The sequence below is a fragment of the Papio anubis genome, chromosome 12 (assembly GCF_008728515.1).
Source record: "Papio anubis isolate 15944 chromosome 12, Panubis1.0, whole genome shotgun sequence".
Classification (NCBI taxonomy): Eukaryota; Metazoa; Chordata; class Mammalia; order Primates; family Cercopithecidae; genus Papio; species Papio anubis.
Genome location: NC_044987.1, coordinates 67,885,316 through 67,906,995, shown reverse-complemented (window position 1 = coordinate 67,906,995; position 21,680 = coordinate 67,885,316). Strand labels below are relative to the sequence as shown.

General features: G+C 37.5%; 1 protein-coding gene and 1 non-coding gene across 7 annotated transcripts in view; one reads left to right on the top strand and one right to left on the bottom strand.

Annotated features, from left to right (window-relative positions):
* STK33 (serine/threonine kinase 33) overlaps positions 1-21,680 on the top strand; it is a 248,774-nt gene that overhangs the window by 55,704 nt on the left and 171,390 nt on the right. The gene's annotated exons all lie outside the window — the stretch shown is intronic.
* LOC116269914 lies at positions 3,313-3,428 on the bottom strand. The gene has a single exon (XR_004177724.1).

The following is a 21,680-nucleotide window of genomic DNA, read 5'->3' as shown; positions in this document are numbered from 1 at the left end:
TAGTGAAATTGACTATATCTCTCTGAACAAATTTATGCTGGTCTTTTTTCCTTTTCATTTTAAGTTTATGTAGTGCATCTGATTTGCAATAGTTGAACAAACACACCCCTGCAAACAAATGAATGATGGAAATATTATTTTTCCTTTTGCTGCGGATAATTCATTGTACCAAGTTAGCTCAACATTTCTAGTTTTAAACCAACTTCTCTAGCTACTTATTGGCAGTTGGTTAGGCCTTCATGTGTCCTAGCAAATTGAGTGGTTTTTCTAAGTTAAATTTTTGTGAAGGGCTGCAACTTGAGATAAGGTCCCAAATGCCTCATGTTGAACTCCTTTGGACTTCTCTAGACTTCTGTGACTTGAGGTTCATTACATTGCTAATTGTCTGTGTTTATTATTATATGAAGAAAGCCTTGCGCCAAGTTTGTGGCATGAAGTAAGTACGTAGGTATAAACAGCATGTGATTGAAAACCAATTATTTATTGTTTGGAAGTGAATTACTTGTTTTTTTTTTTTTTTTTTAAAAAAAGCTTAGTCATCTTTTTTGAGGGTTTTTTCCTACTCCAGTGATGATTCAGGTTAAAGTAAAAATCTTTCATTGAATGCTGAAGTTCCTTTTTGAGATTCTAACATGATATACATGAATAAAGGAGTTACAAGTCTATAATTGCCTTCTTTACATCTGACTTATAATGCTTTCTTGTGCCCAGGTTCTGTTCCTTATTCTAGTTCACTTAGTAGTTGCACTAGGAATTATTTCTGTAAAAATATGAGAGATAGGAATGTATATTTTGACTTGAATATTTGTTTTAAGGTTTTCTTTGGGTAAGTACAGGTTTTTATTCTGATTTTGGCACATAGGAATTCAGCTTTAAGTTGAAATTTAAGACTTCCTGGCTTCCTTTTTTCCTTCCTTCCTTCCTTCCTCTCTCCTCTCTTCCCTCTCCCCTCTCCCCTCTTCCCTCTCCCCTCTCCCCTCTCCCCTCTCCCCTCTCTCCTCTCCCCTCTCCTTTCTCCCTTCTCCCTTCTCTTCTCTTCTTTTTCTAGACAAGGTCCCCCTCTGTTGCCAAGGGGGAGTGCAGTGGCACAATCAAGGCTCACTGCAGCCTTGACCTCCCAGGCTCAAGTGATCCTCCTACCTCAGCCTCCCAAGTAGCTGGGACCACAAGCATGCACCATGATGGCCAGCTAATTTTTTGATTTTTTGTAGAGATGAGGTCTCACCATGTTGCCCAGGCTCAAGTGATCCTCCTGCTTTGGCCTCCCAAAGTGTTGGGATTACAGGCATGAGCCACCATGCCTGGTTTAAGATTTCTTTTAATTTTCTCTTTGAAAGAAAGTATCTTAGTCAATAGTAAGTGCATCTAGCAAAGAGGGGCATTACTATGGTGACACTAAAATCTGTTCTTCTCTTCTTCATTCATTCATTCTTCATAGAACAAATATTTGTTAGGTGCCTAATATGTGTTACATCATTTTAGGCTCCGGAGGATATAATGATGAGCAAAAATATAGTCTTTCCCCTCACAGTCTAGTGGGGGAAATAGACTTTAATTAATTAGTGACCAAAATATATGCTTATAAATTGTGATAAGTGTTATGAAGAAAGTGTACAAGTTCCTTTGAAAGAGAAAAACAAGGGGACCCAATTTGGATAAGTGATTTAAAAAAGGCCTTTCTGAAGAAGTGACATTTAAACTGAAGTCTACAGGATAAGGAGTTTACTGGAAGGGAAAGGGGGTGGAAGGATTTCCAGGCAGAGGCAAGAGGTTTTGTGATATCATTTTATAGTACTTATGACCTTTTTAGATGCTTATATAATTAGGTACTAGTCTATGAGCAAGACAGTTTATAGAGCTGTGTTACTGAAAAGATGCATATAAATTACATTTTTATAAATGAATTCCTGAATTCCTGCAGGCTTACATTATACTCACTGTGCTATATCATCTGCATTTGATTGATGTTCAGTTACTTCAATTACTGCTAGATTGATCTTTCTAAAGCACAACTTTGATGATGCTTTTTTCTGCTCAGAAATCTTTACCAGCTCCCCAATTACCCGATAAAATCCAGACTTCTTAGCCTCATGGTCAGGCCCTCCCTAACTGGCCCTAGTCTCAATATTCTATTTCAACTTTACTCCTATTTCTGAGGTACTCTCTTGGCCAACAGAACTTCTGGACGATCATGGGTGCTTTCTTATGTGCCCACCTTCACTTGCATTGCTTCTCTTTCCTTGCAATCTGTTCACCTTGTTCTTAGACTGCCCAAATCCCGCGTATATATCCAGGCCCATTTCAGATGTTAACATTTGATCTCAGTGTCTTCTCTGATCACCCCAGCTGGAAGTCACTTCTTTTTCTTCTGACTTCTTATGCCATTTTTATTTTTACTGTTCTTTAGGTACTTTTCCCTTCTTGTTTTTAAAAAACTTATTATTATTATTATTATTGTTTTTTTTGAGACAGAGTCTCGCTCTGTCGCCCAGGCTGGAGTGCAGTGGCCAGATCTCAGCTCACTGCAAGCTCCGCCTCCCGGGTTTACGCCATTCTCCTGCCTCAGCCTCCCGAGTAGCTGGGACTACAGATGCCTGCCACCTCGCCTGGCTAAAAAAACTTATTATTTTTAATTGACATCATAATCGTATACATTTGTAGGGTAGAATGTGATGTTTTGATACATGCACACAGCATGGAGTGATTAAATCAAGCTAATTAACATATCCATCACCTCACTTTTTTTGTGGTAAGATAATTAGAATTTACTTTCTTTATTATTTTTATTTTTTTTTAAGATGGAGTCTCGCTCTATCACCCAGGCTGGAGTGCAATGGCTCAATCTGAGCTCACTGCAACCTCTGTCTTCCAGATTCAAGTGATTCTCCCACCTCAGCCTCCCAAGTAACTGGGATTACAGGCGCTCACCACCACACCCATCTGCTTTTTGTGTTTTTAGTAGAGATGGGGGTTTCGCCATGTTGCCCAGGCAGGTCTTGAACTCCTGAGCTCAGGCAATCCACTCACCTAGGCCTCCCAGTGTGCTAGGATTACAGGCAGGAGCCACAGCGACCAGTCAGTTTCTTAATTCTTTTTAAACGTGCAATATGCTATTATTGACTATAGTCACCCTGCTATGCAATAGATCTCAAAACATTCCTCTTGTCTACCCTTTGACCAGCAGTTCTCCATTCCTTCCCTCCTATTCCTCCCAGCCTCTGGTAATCATCATTCTACACTCTACTTCTATGAATTTGACTCTTTTAGGTTCTACATATAAGTAAGATTGTGTGGTGTTTGTCTTTTGTTTTCAAATGCCCAAGGGAGGTAAACAAGGCTGCCCAGATAATGATTCTCAAGGGCTATCTTGGTCTCCAACCCTGGCTGAAGAGAAAAAAGATCCCCTATGGCCCTGTGGGAGAGAGGTCCTCTGTCTTTCTGCGCCTGGCTCATTTCACTTAATTTCACTTAACGTAATGTCCCCCAGGCTTATCCACAGTGTTGCAAATGACAGGATTTCCTTCTAAACAAGGCTAATAGTATTCCATTGTGTGTGTGTGTGTGTATATATATATATCACATTTTTTATCCATTCATCTGTTGATGGGCACTGAGGTTGTTTTCACATCTTGGCTATTGAGAGTAATGTTGCAGTGAACGTGGGAGTGCAGATCTCCTTCTGACATACTGATTTTGGTACTTTGGGTGTGTACCCAGCAGTGGGATTGCTGAATCATATAGTAGTGATGTTTTTAGTTTTTTTGAGGAACCTCCATACCGTTTTTCGTAATAGCTGTACTAATTTACATCCCCACCAACAGTGTACAGGTGTTCCCTTTCTCTGCATCCTCACTAACACTTATCTTTCATCATTTTGATAACAGCCATTCTAACAGGTATGAGGTGATATCATCTCATAATGGTTTTAATTTGCATTTCTCTGATGATTAGTGATGTTGAACATTGTTTTCATGAACTGGTTGGCTATTTGTACATCTTTGTATAAATGTCTGTTCAGGTCATTCATGCTTTTTTTTTTTTTTTTTTGAGATGGAGTCTCACTCTGTCGCCCAGACTGGAGTGCAGTGGCATGATCTAGAATCACTACATCCTCCACCTCCCAGATTCAAGCGATTCTCCTGCCTCAGCCTCCCCATTAGCTGGGAGAACAGGTGCATGTCACCATGCCCAGCTAATTTTTTGTATTTTTAATAGAGATGGGGTTTCACTGTGTTAGCCAGGATGGTCTTGATCTCCTGACCTCGTGATCCACCCGCCTCGGCCTCCCAAAGTGCTTGGATTACAGGCGTGAGCCACCACACCCGGCCAATTCATTGATCAGGTTATTTGTTTTCTTGCTATTGAGTTGTTTGAGTTCCTTACATATTTTGGATATTAATCCTTTATCAGATACATTGTTTGTAAATGTTTTCTCTTACTCTGTGAGTTGTCCCTTCACTTTGTTAACCTGTTTCCTTCGCTCTGCAGAAGGTTTTTAGGTGGATGCCATTCCACTTGTCTATTTTTGCTTTTGTTGCCTGTGCCTTTGGGGTCATATCCAAAAAATCATTGCCTAGTCTAATGTCACGGAGCTTATCCTCTGTGTTTTCTTCTAGTTAGTTTTATAGTTTCAGATCTTATATATAAGTCTTTAATCCATTTGGAGTTGATTTTTATATATGGTATGAGATAAAAATGCAATTTCATTCTTCTGCATGTGGATATTCATTTTTTCCATCATCATTTATTAAATAGGGTGTCCATTTCCCGTTGTGTGTTCTTTGCACCTTTGTAAAAAAAAAAAATTAGTTGACTATTAATGTGTGGGTTTCTGGGATTTCTGTCCTGTTCCATTGGTCAGTGTGTCTATTTTTATGCTAGTACCATGCTGTTTTGATTTTGATAGTCTTAAAATATACAGTCATATAGCGCATAACAACATTTTGGTCAATGATGGATCACATATACGGTGGTGGTCCCATATGATTATAATGGAGCTAAAGAATTCCTATTGTCTAGTGACATTGTAGGTGATGTGACATTGTAAGGCAACACATCACTCAGGTGTTTGTAGTGATGCTATTGTAAACAAACCTACTATTGCTTCTCGGCCTTTTGGCTAAGATCAAGTGTAACAAACCTATTGTACTTCCAGTTGTATAAAAGCATAGGACTTGTACTTATGTAAAGTATATAATACTAGATAATAATAAGCAATTATGTTACTCGTTTATATATTTACTTATATATATGATATGTATACCATATATATATATATATATATTTTTTTTTTTTTTTGAGACAGAGTCTCCCTCTGTCACCCATGCTAGAGTATAGTGGCTTCATCGTAGCTTACTCTGCAGCCTTGAACTCCTAGATTCAAGTGATCCTTCTGCCTCAGCCTCCTGAGTATCTGGGACTATAAGTGTGTGCCACATACCTGGCTAATTTAAATTTTTTGTGTGTGTGTGGAGATAAGGTCTCACTGTATGGCCCAGGCAGCTCTTGAACTCCTGGGCTCGAGCGATCCTCCTGCCTTGGCCTCCTAAAGTGTTGGGATTATAGACATGAGCCATCACCCAGCCTTTGTTATGCTCTTTGTTATTTTAGAGTCTATTCTTTTCACTTATTAAAAAAGTTAACTGTTAAGCAGCCTCAGGCAGGTCCTTCAGGAGGTATCCAGAAGCAGGCATTTTTATCATAGGAGATAACAGCTCCATGCTTGTTATTGCCCCTGAAGACCTTCCAGAGGAACAAAATGTGGAGGAGGAAGACAGTGATACTGATGATCCTCATCCTGTGTAGATGTAGACTAATGTGTGTGTATGTGTCATAGTTTTTAACAAGAAAGTTTAAAAAGTAAAAAAAAATGAGTAAAAGAACTGAAAAATAGAGAAAAGCTTGTAGAGTAAGGATATAAAGAGATAAAATAGTTTTGTACAGCTGAACCTCTGTTTGTGTTTTAAGCTATGTGTTATTAAAAAGAAGCAAAAAGTTTAAAAAAAGGTAAAAAGTTTATGAAGTAGAAAAGTTACAGCAAGCAAGGTGATGTCAGCAAAATGACAGAATAGAAGATCCTCTGGCATCACTTTCCCTACAAAAATACAACTAGAAATGATTTAAAAACAAGAATACCATCCTGAATATACCAGAACTTGGAGGAGAAACTGAGAAACCCCATAGACTCACAGAATCGAGATAAGCGTTAAGAGAAAAGGTCATTTCAGTCTGTGCCACTTCCTTCCCCAAGCTGGCATAATGCCACTCACAGAGAATTTTTCTAGACCTATGGCTTATAGGGTGATAGGAGGGAATTGGAGGTAGGCATTCATTCTCGCCACTGGTCTGGAATCTTTGTGAGAAGCCTACTCGAGATGTACTCCATAGGAACCACTGGGAATATCAGGAGGGTTGTACCATCTGGGGGTGAATTGGGGGCACACAGAGGCACTGAGCACAGTGACTGGTGTGCAGATCTTGGTGGCTCTTTAGCTCTCCAATCAGCAGGGACACCATGTTGGAGAGACAGGCCAGGGGCATAGTGCTGCAAGGGCACAGTTCATGGAAAGGCTGGAATACCTAGCAGGATTTTCCACAAAGCCTAGGCGTTTGAATCAAGCCTTCCCCTGACCTAGAAATAACTAAAAGGCCGGGATTAAGTTCTGGTGCCCATTTATGTTTTTCCTAGATTAGGAAGCAATAACAGCACAGCAATATAGTTCTGGGGTAAAGTTTTAGTTCTTACGCTCACTACAAGTTCTGCGCAGAATGGGAAAAAATGACAAGCCGGAGTTTAAGTTCTGATATGAAGAAGTAAAGGTCCAACACCACCAAAGAACACCTGCAAAAACTAGTGGAGGCAGCTCTCTCCTTAAATGTGCAGTCATCAACAAAAAGACACAAGGATTGTGAAAACTCAGGAAAATATAATACCACCAAAAGATACTAACAGAGCTCTAGCAGTGTTCCCAGAAGCATTGCAGATCTATGAAATGTCTGACTAAGAATTCAGAATAAGGCCAGGCATGGTGGCTCATGCCTGTAATCATAGCATTTTGGGAGGCTGAGGTGTGCAGATCGCTTGAGGTCAGGAGTTCGAGACTAGTTTGGCCAACATGGTAAAACCCTGTCTCTACTAAAAGTACAAAAATTAGCCAGTTGTGGTAGTAGGCATCTATAGTCCCAGCTACTCAGGAGGCCGAGGCAGGAGAGTCACTTGAACCCAGGATGCAAAAGTTGCAGTGAGCCAAGATTGCACCACTACACACCAGCTTGGGTAATAGAACAAGACTCTGTCTCAAAAAAAAAAAAAAAAAAAAAAAAGAATTCAGAATAACCCCCTTAAAGAAGTTCAGGGAGTCGTTTTGCCTGCTGCCATCCATGTAAACTATGACTTGTTCTTTCTTGCCTTCTGCCATGATTGGGAGACCTCCCTAGCCATATAGAGCTGTGAGTCTGCTAAACCTCTTTTTCTTCCAGTCTTGGGTATGTCTTTATCAGCAGTGTGAACACTTACACTGTAAATTGGTACCAGTAGATTGTGGTGCTGCCGTAAATACCCAAAAATGTGGAAGTGACTTTGGAACTGGGTAATAGGCAGGGGTTGGAACAGTTTGGAGGGCTCAGAAGAAGACAGGAAGTGTGGAAAAGTTTGGAATTTCCTAGAGATTTGTTGAATGGCTTTGCCCAAAATGCTGAAAGTGATATGGACAACTAAGTCCAGGCTGAGGTGGTTTCAGATGGAAATGAGGAACTTGTTGGGAACTGGGGCAAAGGTGACTCTTGTTATGTTTTAGAAAAGAGACCAGTGACGTTTTTCACCTGCCTTAGAGATGTGTGGAACTTTGAACTTCAGAGAGATGATTTAGAGTATCTGGTGGAAGAAATTTCTAAGCAGCAAAGCACCTAGGTGACTTGGGTGCTGTTAAAGGTATTCAGTTTTATAAGGGAAACAAAGCATGAAAGTTCAGAAAATTTGCAGCCTGACAATGCAAGAAAATCCTGGTTGAGTGTGGTGGCTCATGCCTGTAATCCTAGCACTTTGGGAGGCTGAGGCGGGTAGATCACAAGGTCAGGAGTTTGAGACCAACCTGGCTAGTATATTAGTAGAAGGAAAGAAAAATAATAAAGATCAGAGCAGAAATAAATGAATTTGAGGCTAAAAAAAATTACAAAAGATCACCCTGAAACTATTGCTATTTTAAATTACATATTCTGGAACCTTATTATTATGTAGAGTTTCAAACAAAAGTATTTTTGTAAGAAGAATTATTACTATCATCAAATAATATTTCTTCAAAATTGTTACAACAATTGTTTGTTCATTAATTGTATAGTTATATAAAACTTTCGCAGAAGATGCTGATATATCACTGAAAGCCATGATTCGTTCAGAGTGATATTTGTAATTACGGAAATACAAAGTACAAAGTTAGTATTTGACATTTATTTGAAATCATGTTACAGAAACACTGACTTTTGTTTTAAGTAAAGATAAGCTGACTTAAAAAATCAATGAATTTAAAAGTTGTCTTTTTTTAAAATCTGAAAATCAATAAATCTTTGGCTAGACTATGAAAAAAGAGAGAAGACCCAAATAAATAAAATCAGAGATGAAAACATTACAGCTGGTAACCACAGAAATACAAAGGATCATTATAGAATCTCACGAACAACTATATACCAACAAATTGAAAAACTTAGAAGAAATGAATAGATTCCTATATACATAACATATAAGAATTGAACCATGAAGAAACAGAAAACCTGAACAGACTAATAGTGATTTATGAGATTGAAGCAACAATCAGAAGTTTCCCAATAAAGCTCAGGACCCAATGTCTTCACTATTGAATTCTCACGAATGGGTAAAGAAAAGCTAATATCATTTGTATTCAAACTATTTCAGAAAATCGAGGAGGGAATAGTCCAAACTCATTCTACAAGGCTAGCATCACTCTCACACCAAAACCAGGAAAACTACAGGCCAATATCCCTGTTGAACATAGATGCAGAAATCTTCAATGAAACACTAGCAAATTCAACAACACGCTGAAAAGATCATTTACCACAATCAAGTGTGATTTACACCAGGGATGCAAGGATGTTTCATCATATGTAAATTAATGTGACATATCTGATTAACAGAATCAAGAACAAAAATTATATGGTCATTTCAGTAGATACTGAAAAAGTATTCATATATGGTCATTTCAATAGATACTGAAAAAGTATTCAATAAAACTTAACATCCCGTCATGATAAAAACTCTGAACAAACTGAGTATAGAAGGAACATACCTGAAATCAATAGAGACCGTATATGACCACACCACAGCTAACAATTTGTCTATCAGTTCTAACCCTTTTTTGGTGGAGTCTTTAGGTTTTCCTAAATATAAGATCATGTCATCTGTGAAAAAGGATAAATTGGCTTTCTCCTTTCCAATCTGGATGTCCTTTATACAAAACCAGCATGCAAAAATCAGCAGTATTTTTATACACCAACAGTGAACAATCTGAGAAATTAAGAAAACAATCTCATTTACAATAGCTACAAAAATATAAAACACCTAGGAATAAATTTAACCAAAAAATAAGACACCTAGGAAAAAATTTAACCAAAGAAGTAAAATATTTCTGTAATGAAAATGATAAAATATGAAGAAAGAAATCAAAGAGAACACAAACAAATGGAAAGATGTCCCATGATCATGTATTGGGAGAATTAATATTGTTGAAGTGTTCATACTACCCAAAGTGATCTACAGATTCAATGCAATCCCTCCCAAAATACCAATGACATTCTTTACAGAATAGAAATTTTTTTTTAAAATTTGTGTGGACCCACAAAAGACTGAATAGCCAAAAGAATTGTAAGCAAAAATAACGCAGTTGAGGGCATCACAATTTTTGACTTCAAAATATGTTATAAAACTATAGTAACCAGAACAGCATTGTACTGGCATAAAAATAGACACACAGACCAATGGAACAGAATAGATAACTCAGAAATAAATCCATACATTTATAGCCAACTTATTTTCAACAAATGTTCCAGAAACATGCATTGTGGAAAGGACAGCCTCTCTAATATGTGATACTGGGGAAACTGTATGTCCATATGCAGAAGAAGGAAACTAGATCCCTATCTCTCACCATATCCAAAAACAAAATAAATGCATTGAAGGTTTAAATGTAAGACTTGAAACCATGAAACTGCTAGAGGAAAACATTGGGGAAATACTTGAGGACATTGGTCTGGGTAAATTTTTTTTTTTTTTTTTTTTTTTTGTGGTATACTTTAAGTTCTAGGGTACATATGCACAGCGTGCAGGTTTGTTACATACGTATGCATGTGCCATGTTGGTGTGCTGCACCCATTAACTCGTCATTTACGTTAGGTGTATCTCCTAATGCTATCCCTTCCACCTCTCCCCACCCCAAACAGGCCCCGGTGTGTGATGTTCCCTTTCCTGTGTCCAAGTGTTCTTATTGTTCAGTTCCCACCTATGAGTGAGAACATGTGGTGTTTGGTTTCCTGTTCTTGTGATGGTTTGCTGAGAATGATGGTTTACAGCTTCATCCATGTCCCTACAAAGGACACGGACTCATCCTTTTTTATGGCTACATAGTATTCCATGGTGTATATGTGGGTCTAGGCAAAGATTTTTTTTGGATAAGACCCCAAAAGCACAGGCAACAAAAGCGAAAATAGACAAATGGGATTACATCAAGTTAAAAAGCTTTTGCACAGCAAAGGAAACAATTAACAGAGTGAAGCAACAACCTACAGAATGGAAGAAAATATTTACAAACTCTCCATCCACAAGGAATTCATAACCAGAATAGATAAGGAACTCAAACAATTCAATAGCAAAATAATGAATAATCTGATTTTAAAAATGAGCAAATGACCTGAATAGCTTCTCAGAAGAAGACATACAGGGCTAGGTGCAGTGGCTAATACCTGTAATCCCATCACTTTGGGAGGCTGCAGCGGGCGGATCACCTGAGGTCAGGAGTTCGAGACCAGCCTGGTCAACGTGGTGAAACCTTGCCTCTAAGAAAAATACAAAATTAGTCACGCATTGTGGCGCATGCCTGTAGTCCCAGCTACTAGGGAGGCTGAGGCAGGAGAATCACTTGAACCTGGGAGGCGGAGGTTGCAGTGAGCTGAGATTGCGCAACAAGAGCGAAACTCCGTCTCAGAAGAAACAAACAGCAACAAAAAAGAAGACATAAAAATGGCCAACTCTACATGAAAAAATTCTTATCACTAATCATAAGGGAAATGCAAATCAAAACCACAATGTGGTATTTTGCATCAGTTAAAATGGCTATTCTCCAAAAGGAAAAGTAACAGATGCTAGTGAGGATGTGAAGAAAGGGAGAAGCTAGTGCACTGTTGGTAGGAATTTGAATTAGTACATCCATTATGGAAACATTATGGAGGTTCCTCAGAAAATTAAAAATAGTCTACTGTATGATCCAGCAATCCCACTGCTGGATATTTATCCAAAAGAAAAGAAATCAGTATATCAAAGGGATACCTGCATTCCCATGTTTGTTGCAGCACTATTCACAATAGCCAAGATATGGAATCAACCTAAGTGCCCACCAGTGGATGAATGGATAAAGAAAATGTGGTAAATATACACAGTGGAATGTTATTCAGCCATAAATGACAATGAAATCCTGTCATTTGCAGCAACTTGGGGGGAACTGGAGATCATTATCTTAAATAAGCCGGGCACAGAAAGACAAATATTGCATGATTTCACTCACGTGGGGGATAAAAAAGTTAATGCCATAGAGGTAGAGAGTGGACTGATGGTTCCAAGGAGCTGAGAAGGGTAAGGTAGTGGGGATGAAGAGAGGTTGGTTAGTGAGTACAAAAATATAGTTAGATAGAAGGAATAAGGTCTAGGGTTTGATAGCACAGTAGCGTGACTATAGTTAACAGTAATTTATTTTATATTTCAAAATAGCTAGAAGACAAGATTTGGAATGTTTCCAGCATAAATACATGATAAATGTTTGAGGTAATGGATAGCCTAATTACCCTGATTTGATCATTACATGTTGTGTGAATGTATCAAAATCTCACAGGTACCTCATAAATATGTGCAATTCTCATATATCAATAAAAAGTTACAGTAAGCTAGAGTTAATTATTGAAGAAAGAAAAAGTTTTAAAAATAAATTTAGTGTAGCCTAAGTGTACAAGTATTTGTAAAGTGTACAGTAGTATGCAGTAATGACCTGTGCCTTCACTTTCACTCCCCACTGACTCACTGTTCTACCCAGAGTATCTTCCTGTCCTGCAAGCTGCATTCGTGGTAAGCGCCCTATACAGGTGTATCATTTAAAAAATATTTTATCTGTGTTTTTACTGTACTTTTTCTATGTTTAGATACACAAATACCATTGTGTTACAATTGCCTACAATATTTAATACAGTAAAATGCTATACAGGTTTGTAGCCTGGGAGCAAGAGGCTACACCACATAGCCTGTGTGTGTAGTAGGTTGGACCATCTAGGTTTGTGTAAGCGCACTCTATGGTGTTTGCACAATGATAAATTACCCATTGACACATTTCTCAAATGTATTCCCATTGTTAAGCAACACATGACTGTATTTTGAAATTAGGAGGTGTGAGACCTCTAGCTTTGTTCTTTTTGCTCAAGATTGTGTTGGTCATTCATCTCTCTTCTTGTTTTGAAGTTATTTCTAGGCATGTCTTACCTTCCTAACTAGACCTTTATGTTTCTTGAGACCAAAGCCTGTGAAGGATGAGTCTGCTTCTTTCACGGTGCCTAATACAGTCCCTTGCACATGGTAGGCTCTTAATAAAAATTTCTTAAGCTAATTTATAAGTTAATTGTTGGTGGCTAGATTGCCCTGAAAGAGTACTTAGTAATCTTTAAACAAACACATCAGGGGACTGATATGCATATAAATACTTTGTAACATTAGTAATCTTAAATTTGTATTTTCCTTCAAAGGTATACTACTAGATTGGGGTATTTGTATTTTGTTTTGCCCAATTTAGTGACACTGATTCACAGAGATTATTTTAGATTCATAAATGGTGCTGTCATTTCTATTTTTGCCTCTCTTTTAAAGGTTTGCATGCTCATTTAGCTGTAAAAAAGGATGAAAAGAACAATCAGCACCCTCACTGGTTGTTGATTCCCAGTAGAAAGATATAGATTTGAAAGCATGTCTAGGTAATGTATTTATTTTGATTGTTTTGGGTTTTCCTAGTGCATGTGGCTTCAGATGAGGTTGGAATAACCCCACAAAGAATTTCCTTATTCATTGGTTCATTTGGACTTACACTTCTGGTAGATAGCTTCCTATTTGTAAGTTTTTATTTAAAACCATTTCCCTTTGAGAAGTTGTGCCCTTCACTTCTCTCTGAATAAACATTTGAAAAGCTTTTGGATTGCTCTTCAATCTATGACTGTAAGTAGGACCATGTCATGGTTTTAGCTGATGCAGTTTTTAGAACATTTCTTATTGGAATAACATTATCTCAGGGCAATATTTAAATATAAGAGGGAGTGATCTATTTCTCATAGAAACATTTGTCTCTAAGGACAACTAAAACAAAGTACAGTAGCAGAATAATGTATAAACATTTGTAATTGACTTAGTATTTGTAATTTATCTGACATTATTATTTTGGCTAGAAGCATTTTAAAAATAAGTCTCTTTTAGTTATATTGTTTTCCCCCATGCATAAGTGGTAGGTTCTTTAAAGGGAAGTAGTTTGGGAATTCCATATGTTTATGATTAACTATTCTTCTTAAATTTTAACCCTGGAATAATATATGGTTCTATAGAAAACAATGAGTATATGTCAATTATCAGAGGCTCTATTTCTTTGAATATATAGTTGACTTCTCTTACAAAATTATTATGTAGATAGTAAAACAATAAAAAAATTTTAAAAACTATAAAGAAAAAATAAAATTTACTCATAATTTTCTTTTGAGAAACAATCATTCTTCTAAGTATTTGTTAATAAAATCAATCTGTAGCTACATGAAGTTAAGGATCCATGTACATATATGTATTTATATATGTATATGTATATTATATATGTATATTTATATGTATTTATATACATGCATATATATAAAAATATATATAATTTCCATTTGGGATAGTTTTTCATATTAGATTAAATTGGGAATGCCAGAGTCTTGTAAGTGGGAGTTGAACAATGAGAACACATGGACACAGGGAGGGGAGCATCACACACCAGGGCCTTTTAGGGGATGGGGGTCTGTGGGAAGGATAACATTAGGAGAAATACCTAATGTAGTTGACGGGTTGATGGGTACAGCAAACCACCATGGCACATGTATACCTATGTAACAAACCTGCACATTCTGCACAGTATCCATAACTTAAAGTATAAAAAAAAAAAAAAGAAAAAAATCGTTTAGTATTATTTTGAACTGGCAATTGTGAATTACTATTTAAAAAAATCACATGGACATTTTAACCTTTTCTAGTTGCATTTTTCGCACGAGTGTTTTCTTTTATATTTTTAATGTTTGTGGGTACATAGTAAGTGTATATATTTATGGGGTACATGAGATATTTTGATACATGCATGCAATGTGTAATACCTCATGGAGAATGGGGTATCCATCCCCTCAAGTATTTATCCTTTGTATTACAGATAATCTAATTACACTTTTAGTTATTTTAAAATGTACAATTAAGTTATTATTGACTATAGTCACCCTGTTGTGCTATCAAATAGTAGGTCTTATTCATTCTTTCCATTTTTTTATGTACCCATTAACTATTCCCATCTTCCCCCTACCATCCACAACCCTTCCCACCCTCTGGTAGCCATCCTTCTACTTTCTATGTCCATGAGTTCAATTGTTTTGATTTTTAGATACCACAGATAAATGAGAACATGTGATATTTGTCTTTCTGTGCCTGGTTTATTTCACTTAACATCATAATCCCCAGTTCCATCCATGTTGTTGCAAATTACAGAATCACAATGAGTATTTTCTAAAGAGTATTTAAATTTTGTTTGATCTTGACTTGTAAATTTGAAATAACTTGGTTTATGAACAAATGTGGCCAAATAAAATAATAGTGTTTTAATTCCCGTAGTTAAAAATATATTTTTGAACTCTTAATCACTGAAGAAATTTGAAATGTTTGAGTGACAATTAAATGGTGAATATGTGTCCCTCTTTTAGATTCCTTGGAAAACTATATCATAGGGCAAGATCCTTAATGCACGAGTGATTTTTCGTCTCTTTAGTCAGATTTGCCACCCTAGGGAAATCTAATGAATGACTAGATAAATATTTTGAGAACAAAACAGAGTCTGCATTGGGCGGCATCACATTGATGGAGTAGTAAGAAGCTATAAAAAGTGAAAACCAGGCCAGGCGCAGTGGCTCATGTCTGTAGTCCGAGCACTTTGGGAGGCTGAGGCGTGTGGATTGCTTGAGTCCAGGAGTTCAAGACCAGCCTGGGCAATATGGCGAAACCCTATTTCTACAAAAAATACAAAAATTAGCTGGGTGTGGTGGTGTGTACCTGTAGTCCCAGCTACTCAGGAGACTAAGGTGGGAGGATCACTTGAGCCTGGGGAGGCAGAAGTTGCAGTGAGCCAAGGTCGTATCACTGTACTCCAGCCTGGGTGACACTTAAAAAAAAAAAGTGAAAACTAAATCTTTTCATTTATTAAAATTCATTAATTCATTTGGCAAGTATTTTTACATCATTCAAGCATATTTGATCATGTGCTTGCTATTATTTTAAAAAGGTCAGTATTTCTCAGTGTTGGCCCTATTGACATTTTGGAGTGGGTGATTCTTGTGGTGCAGCCGTACGCATTTTAGATGTTTTCCAGCATCCTTGGTTTCTTACCTTCTAGATACCAGTAGCACTCGCCTAGTTGTGACAATTAAAAATGTCCCCAGACATTGTCAGCCATCCTCTGGGAGGCAAAATCTCTTCCGTTGAGAACCACTGTTTTAGATGACAAACATTTTAAAAGCAATATTTTTGAAATGTATTTTGTGTTGTTTTCCTATTTCAGATTTGTACATGTTCCATGTGATTTTTCTCTGTCAGTATTTCCTGGGCAGTGCGCTATCAAAATTGAGTTAGGTTTCATGAAGACATATGGAACTAGCCACATTTATCATAGAAATATTGAAATAAAACCCTTATATTTTAAAACTAATAGTTGATTTAATCGTGATTCTGTAACATTTATGACATCCTGAATCAAAGAACCTACTATTTCTTGATCTTTTGAAAAGTACTTTGTACCTGTGAGCAAATTCTTACAAAGAAACCTTCTAACGCTTATTTTTCCTCCTTTAAAAATGATCCTATTCATCTTTTGTTTTAAAGGCTCTGTAACTTATTGGTACTGCATAAAAATTCCATTATTATAGAGACTGTTCTCTTTGCTTCTCTGCTGCATCTTCTTCTGAAGTTATGAGAGATGTGAAACATAGTCTGAAAATTCATTCAAAGCTTTAAAACTTATTATATCCAGGAGAGACAGATTTAAGATTGCTGAGGTTTCTGGTTGAAATACTTCAAGCAGAAATCCATACTCCATTAGATTCTCTAACATTGTGACCTTAATTTCTCAGATATTTTGCTCTTTAAATTGAAAGTAGTATTTTAATATAATTTAAGTCTTTTGGAGAGGTTTGTAGTACCACAGATACAAGTTGTGAAACATTTGAACAAATGAAAAGTAAAATAGCAACGAATTTAGGACTGTATAGTTTTATATTTTTTAAATTTCAAAATATATAGTGATATAAAGATATGTATGGAGCATACTTTATGCACTGGAGTTGAGGGAAAAGCTATTTAGTAAGGAGTTGTTCATACTGTACTTCAACAGAATTTCTTTCATTGGCTATTTTTCTTGGCATTTCCTAAAGAGTTTCTGATTAGGAGTGGTTGTTAAGTGCTCCGAAGTTAGAAAATTTACTTTGTATAAAACCATGGTCTGGGTGAAATGAAAATCCACCTGGACAATAGCTACTGAGTTATCTTGCTTCAACAGATAAAGCAGGAAATGTAAAATTGTAAAACTGTATTATAGTACTGAGTCACGAAACTGAGAACTATTTTTTAAAAAACCTCTATGGAAAAGGAGAGATGAAAAGCCTCTTGTTCTTTTATTAGTAAATTAGGTCAGTTTTAAAATAATATGTTCATTGAAATGTACACGTTTCTCAAGTAATGATATAATTTAATTCAATTCATATTTTAAAAGGCATAATATCTGAACTGAATTCTTTACAGGTCCTTAATTGCTTCATCTATTTTCCATTGTAAAATGTTGTTTCAAACCTAAATTTAAAAAAATGTATTATGTATATTTGAGGTTTACAACATAATGTTATGAGATATATATAAATCGGTAGTATAGTGAAGCTGATTCACATATCTCATCTCACGTTTTTCATGACAAGAGCAACTAAAATTTAGTTATTTAACTGAAATATCTAATACAATACAATTTGATTAACTTTAGTCATCGTGTTGTATATTATCTCTAACTTGTTCACCCTACATATCTGGTATTTTGTATCCTTTGATCTACATCTCTTCATTTCCTCTCCCACCCCCTGCCCATCCATGGTAGCTGCTGTTTTGTGCTCTGGTATTTGAGCTCTTTTCTTTTTAAATATTCCATGTATAAGTGAGAGCCTGTGATATTTTTCTTTCTGTGTCTGGCTTTTTTCACTTAGCCTAATATCCGCTAGGTTTGTGTTGTAGCAAGTGGCAGGATCTCCTTGCCTTTTGAGGTTGAATAATATTCCTGTGTGTATATGCTTGTGTGTATACACACCACTATTTCTTTTTAAAAATTTATTTGTCTTTTTTTTAAAGACTGGGTCTTGCTCGTCACCCAGGCTAGAGTGCAGTGGTGTGATCAGAGCTCATTCAAACTCCTGGACTTAGGTGATCCTCCCACCTCAGCCTCCTGAAAAACTAGAACTACAGGTACACTCTGTCACACCTGGATAATTACAATTTTTTTTTTTTTTGTAGAGACTGGGTATCACTATGTTGTTTGCCTGGTCTCAAACTTCTAGACTTAAACGATCCTCCCACCTTGGCTTCTCAAACCACTGGGATTCCAGGCATGAGCTACCACACCTGGCCAACAGTTTCTTTATCCAGTCCTTTGCTGACAGACCTTTACGTTGTTTTCATGTCTTGGCTATTGTGAATAATGCGGTAATCAACATGAGAGTGCATATATATTTATGAGGTGAACCAAAGGTCTTCGCCTTTGAGTATACACCCAGAAGAGGGATTGCTGGGTTGTATGATAGTTCTGTGCTTAATTTTTTCAGGAACCTCCGTACTGGTTTCCATCATGGCTGTACCAATCTACATTCCCACCAACAGTGCGCTAAGGATTTCAGGCCTGAACTGATCATATAATCTTTCTTTCAGTTTGTGGCTCACTGAAGGATGGTACATCAAATATTATTTATTTGTCTGTAGAAGCTTAGCATTTATATTAGCTCCTATTTGTGTACTACAGTTAAGTTATGAGTTAGCTATTAAGGGCATAATGTAACCTCACAGAGTTCCTTTATGTATATTCATGATAGTTATATGCCAAATAAATCATATGGCTATCTTAATGTCAAGTAATTATTGCATCCATTGCTAAGGGGCGGGCATTCTTTATGATGAAGAAGCAATTTCAGGTAGATTCTCCAAATCTTTTGCTATCCTGTTGCAGTCCAAAACTATTGGGTCGTTTACTATTATTTATTGATATTGATGTTTTGGGGGTGCTCCATTGTTTCAGACTAAAAGTGAAAAGCTTCCTACCTGTTTGTAGGACATAGCCTGTTTTTGCTGAGACTTTGGTGGTGTCTCCAAGTCAAGTATTTCATCTTATGTTGGCCAGCTGGCTTGCTCCCTTACCTTATTCACTGATACACTGATTCTTAAATGATCACTCATGGCCTCATCAGACCAGGGCAAAAGAGATTCATCACCTCACTGAGGGAACATTTTGAGATGCAACACAGTGTCAGAGATTGCCTTTAAGCCCCTAGAGGAATGGGCTTGATAGTAGTGTAAGTCTCTGTGATAATCGGCTAGGTGAGAATCTTAATTTTTACTTGGTTTTACATTTTTGTTTTTTAACAAAGTTATCTACAATTTTATTTTTTCAGAAAGTCATTATTGTTTTTTTTTTCTCCCTGAGAATACCTTTTCTGTAAACTTTACAGATTGTATAATAGTAAAGTCCTTCTGGCTAGAGCTGATATTTCTTGGATAGGTTACATATCAAGGGAAGAAGAGATTCTGGACAAATCTTAAATTTACAAAACTCAATTTATATTATCAGTAATATTTGAAAACATTTCTCTTAGTTTTTAGACATCCTTCTGTTGTCAGAAAGGTTAATTGGCCAGATAGCAGTGGTTCATTGGCCTGTAATTATCATCTGAGTCAAGCGAGTTCCGGACCCTTGACTTTTAGGAAGTCCTCCTGTTAGGAGATCATAACTCCATATTCTTTCCCTTTTTGATATTTTTAAAAAGTAGCTGACATCCTGTTTATCTTTCATTCTTTAGAGACATGCATATGTATGTGTGTTCATTCATTCAACAAGCGTTCATTGAGCACTAGACACTCGTGTAGGAAAGAGCACATCTTGTTAGGTTAGGTCACTCTGCCAAATTCCCGTAAAATTGCCTATCTTCTTGAGCCTTTTGTTTTTCTAAAAATATGCCTGCTACTGGCTTTTTTCTTTAGTTGGTGGCAACAAAGTAATCTTTTATAATACCTATGATGACTAGAATGACAAGATTCACCCTAACATTTCCCTGTATAGGAAAACAATGACATGTTTACACAAATCAAGCTACAGTAATGCATTACTGGGGGCATGATGGCATAGTGATTGCAACAGCATGGACTTTGGAGGCAGATGCTTTGGATTTATATTCTAGCTCTACCATTTACTAGTTGTGTGACTGCAGGCAAATTACTTAACCTCAGTTTCCTCATTTGTAAAATTTAGATAATTATAGTGCCTACTTCATAGGGTTGTTGTATTAAATGAGTTAATATGTGTAAAATACTCATTATAGTGCCTGACACATCATGCTATTTAAATATTAGCTTTTGTTATTGTTACTCTTTTTTTTTTTTTTGAGACAGAGTCTCGCTCTGCCGCCCAGGCTGGAGTGCAGTGGCACCATCTCGGCTCACTGCAAGCTCCGCCTCCCGGGTTCATGCCATTCTCCTGCCTCAGCCTCCCGAGTAGCTGGGACTACAGGCGCCCGCCACCTCGCCCAGCTAGTTTTTTTGTATTTTTTGTGGAGATGGGGTTTCACTGTATTAGCCAGTATGGTCTCGATCTCCTGACCTCGTGATCCGCCCGTCTCGGCCTCCCAAAGTGCTGGGATTACAGGCTTGAGCCACCACGCCCGGCAGTTACTCTTTATTTTTTGGATACTGTCTGGCTCTGCCACTAAGGCTGGAGTGCAATAGCACATTCTTGGCTCACTGCAACCTCTGCCTCCCACGGCTCAAACCATCCTCCTAGTTCAGCTTCCTGAGTAGCTTGGACTACAGGTGCACACCACCATGCCCAACTAATTTCTTGTGTTTTTGGTAGAGACAAGGTTTTGCCATGTTGCCCAGTCTGTCCTTGAATGCCTCAGCTCAAGCAATCCTCCTGCCTCAGCCTCCCAAAGTGCTAGGATTACAGGCATGAGCCACCATGCCCGGCCCCTAAATTTGTTTTTACTCAAGAAGCTTCTGATTCATTAGTTACATATCCATTTTATTTATTTATTTATTTAAATTATTTTTTCTTTTGAGACAGAGTCTCACTCTGTTCTCCAGGCTGGAGTGCAGTGGCATGATCTCGGCCCACTGCTGGGGTTACAGGCGTGAGCCACTGCGCTTGGCACATGTCCATTTTAATCTCACATTATTCTAAATAGTAATGTTTAGTATACTGCAGAAAATCACTCATCATACCAAAAACCAGGAAAATCTCAACTTGATTGAGAAAAGTAAGTAACAGACACCAATATTGACATGACGCAAGTGTTGGAATTATATGACAAGATTTTAAAGCAGCCATGATAAAAAATGCTCCAGTGAGCAATTATGAACACACTTGAAACAAAATTTTAAAAAGCGGGTCCAGACTTGGTGGCTCACGCCTGTAATCCCAGTACTTTGGGGGGCTGAAGTGGGAGGATCACTTGAGGCCAGGGGTTTCAGACCAGCCTAGGCAACATAGCAAGACCCTGCCAGGTGTGGTGCTCATGCCTGTAATCCTAGCACTTTGGGAGGCTGAGGTGGGTGATCACCTGAGGTCAGGAGTTCGAGACCAGCCTGGCCAACATGGTGAAACCCCATCTCTACTAAAAGTACAAAAATTAGCCAGGCATGGTGGCCGGTGCCTGTAATCCCAGCTACTCAGGAGGCTGAGGCAGGAGAATCGCTTGAACCCAGGAGGTGGAGGTTGTACTGAGCTGAGGTCATACCGTCACACTCCAGCCTGGACAACAAGAACGAGACTCCATCTCAGAAAAAAAAAAAAAGTTTATACATGCATTTTTCTGAGAACAGATTCCAGTACATTCATCAGAGTCCCCAAACA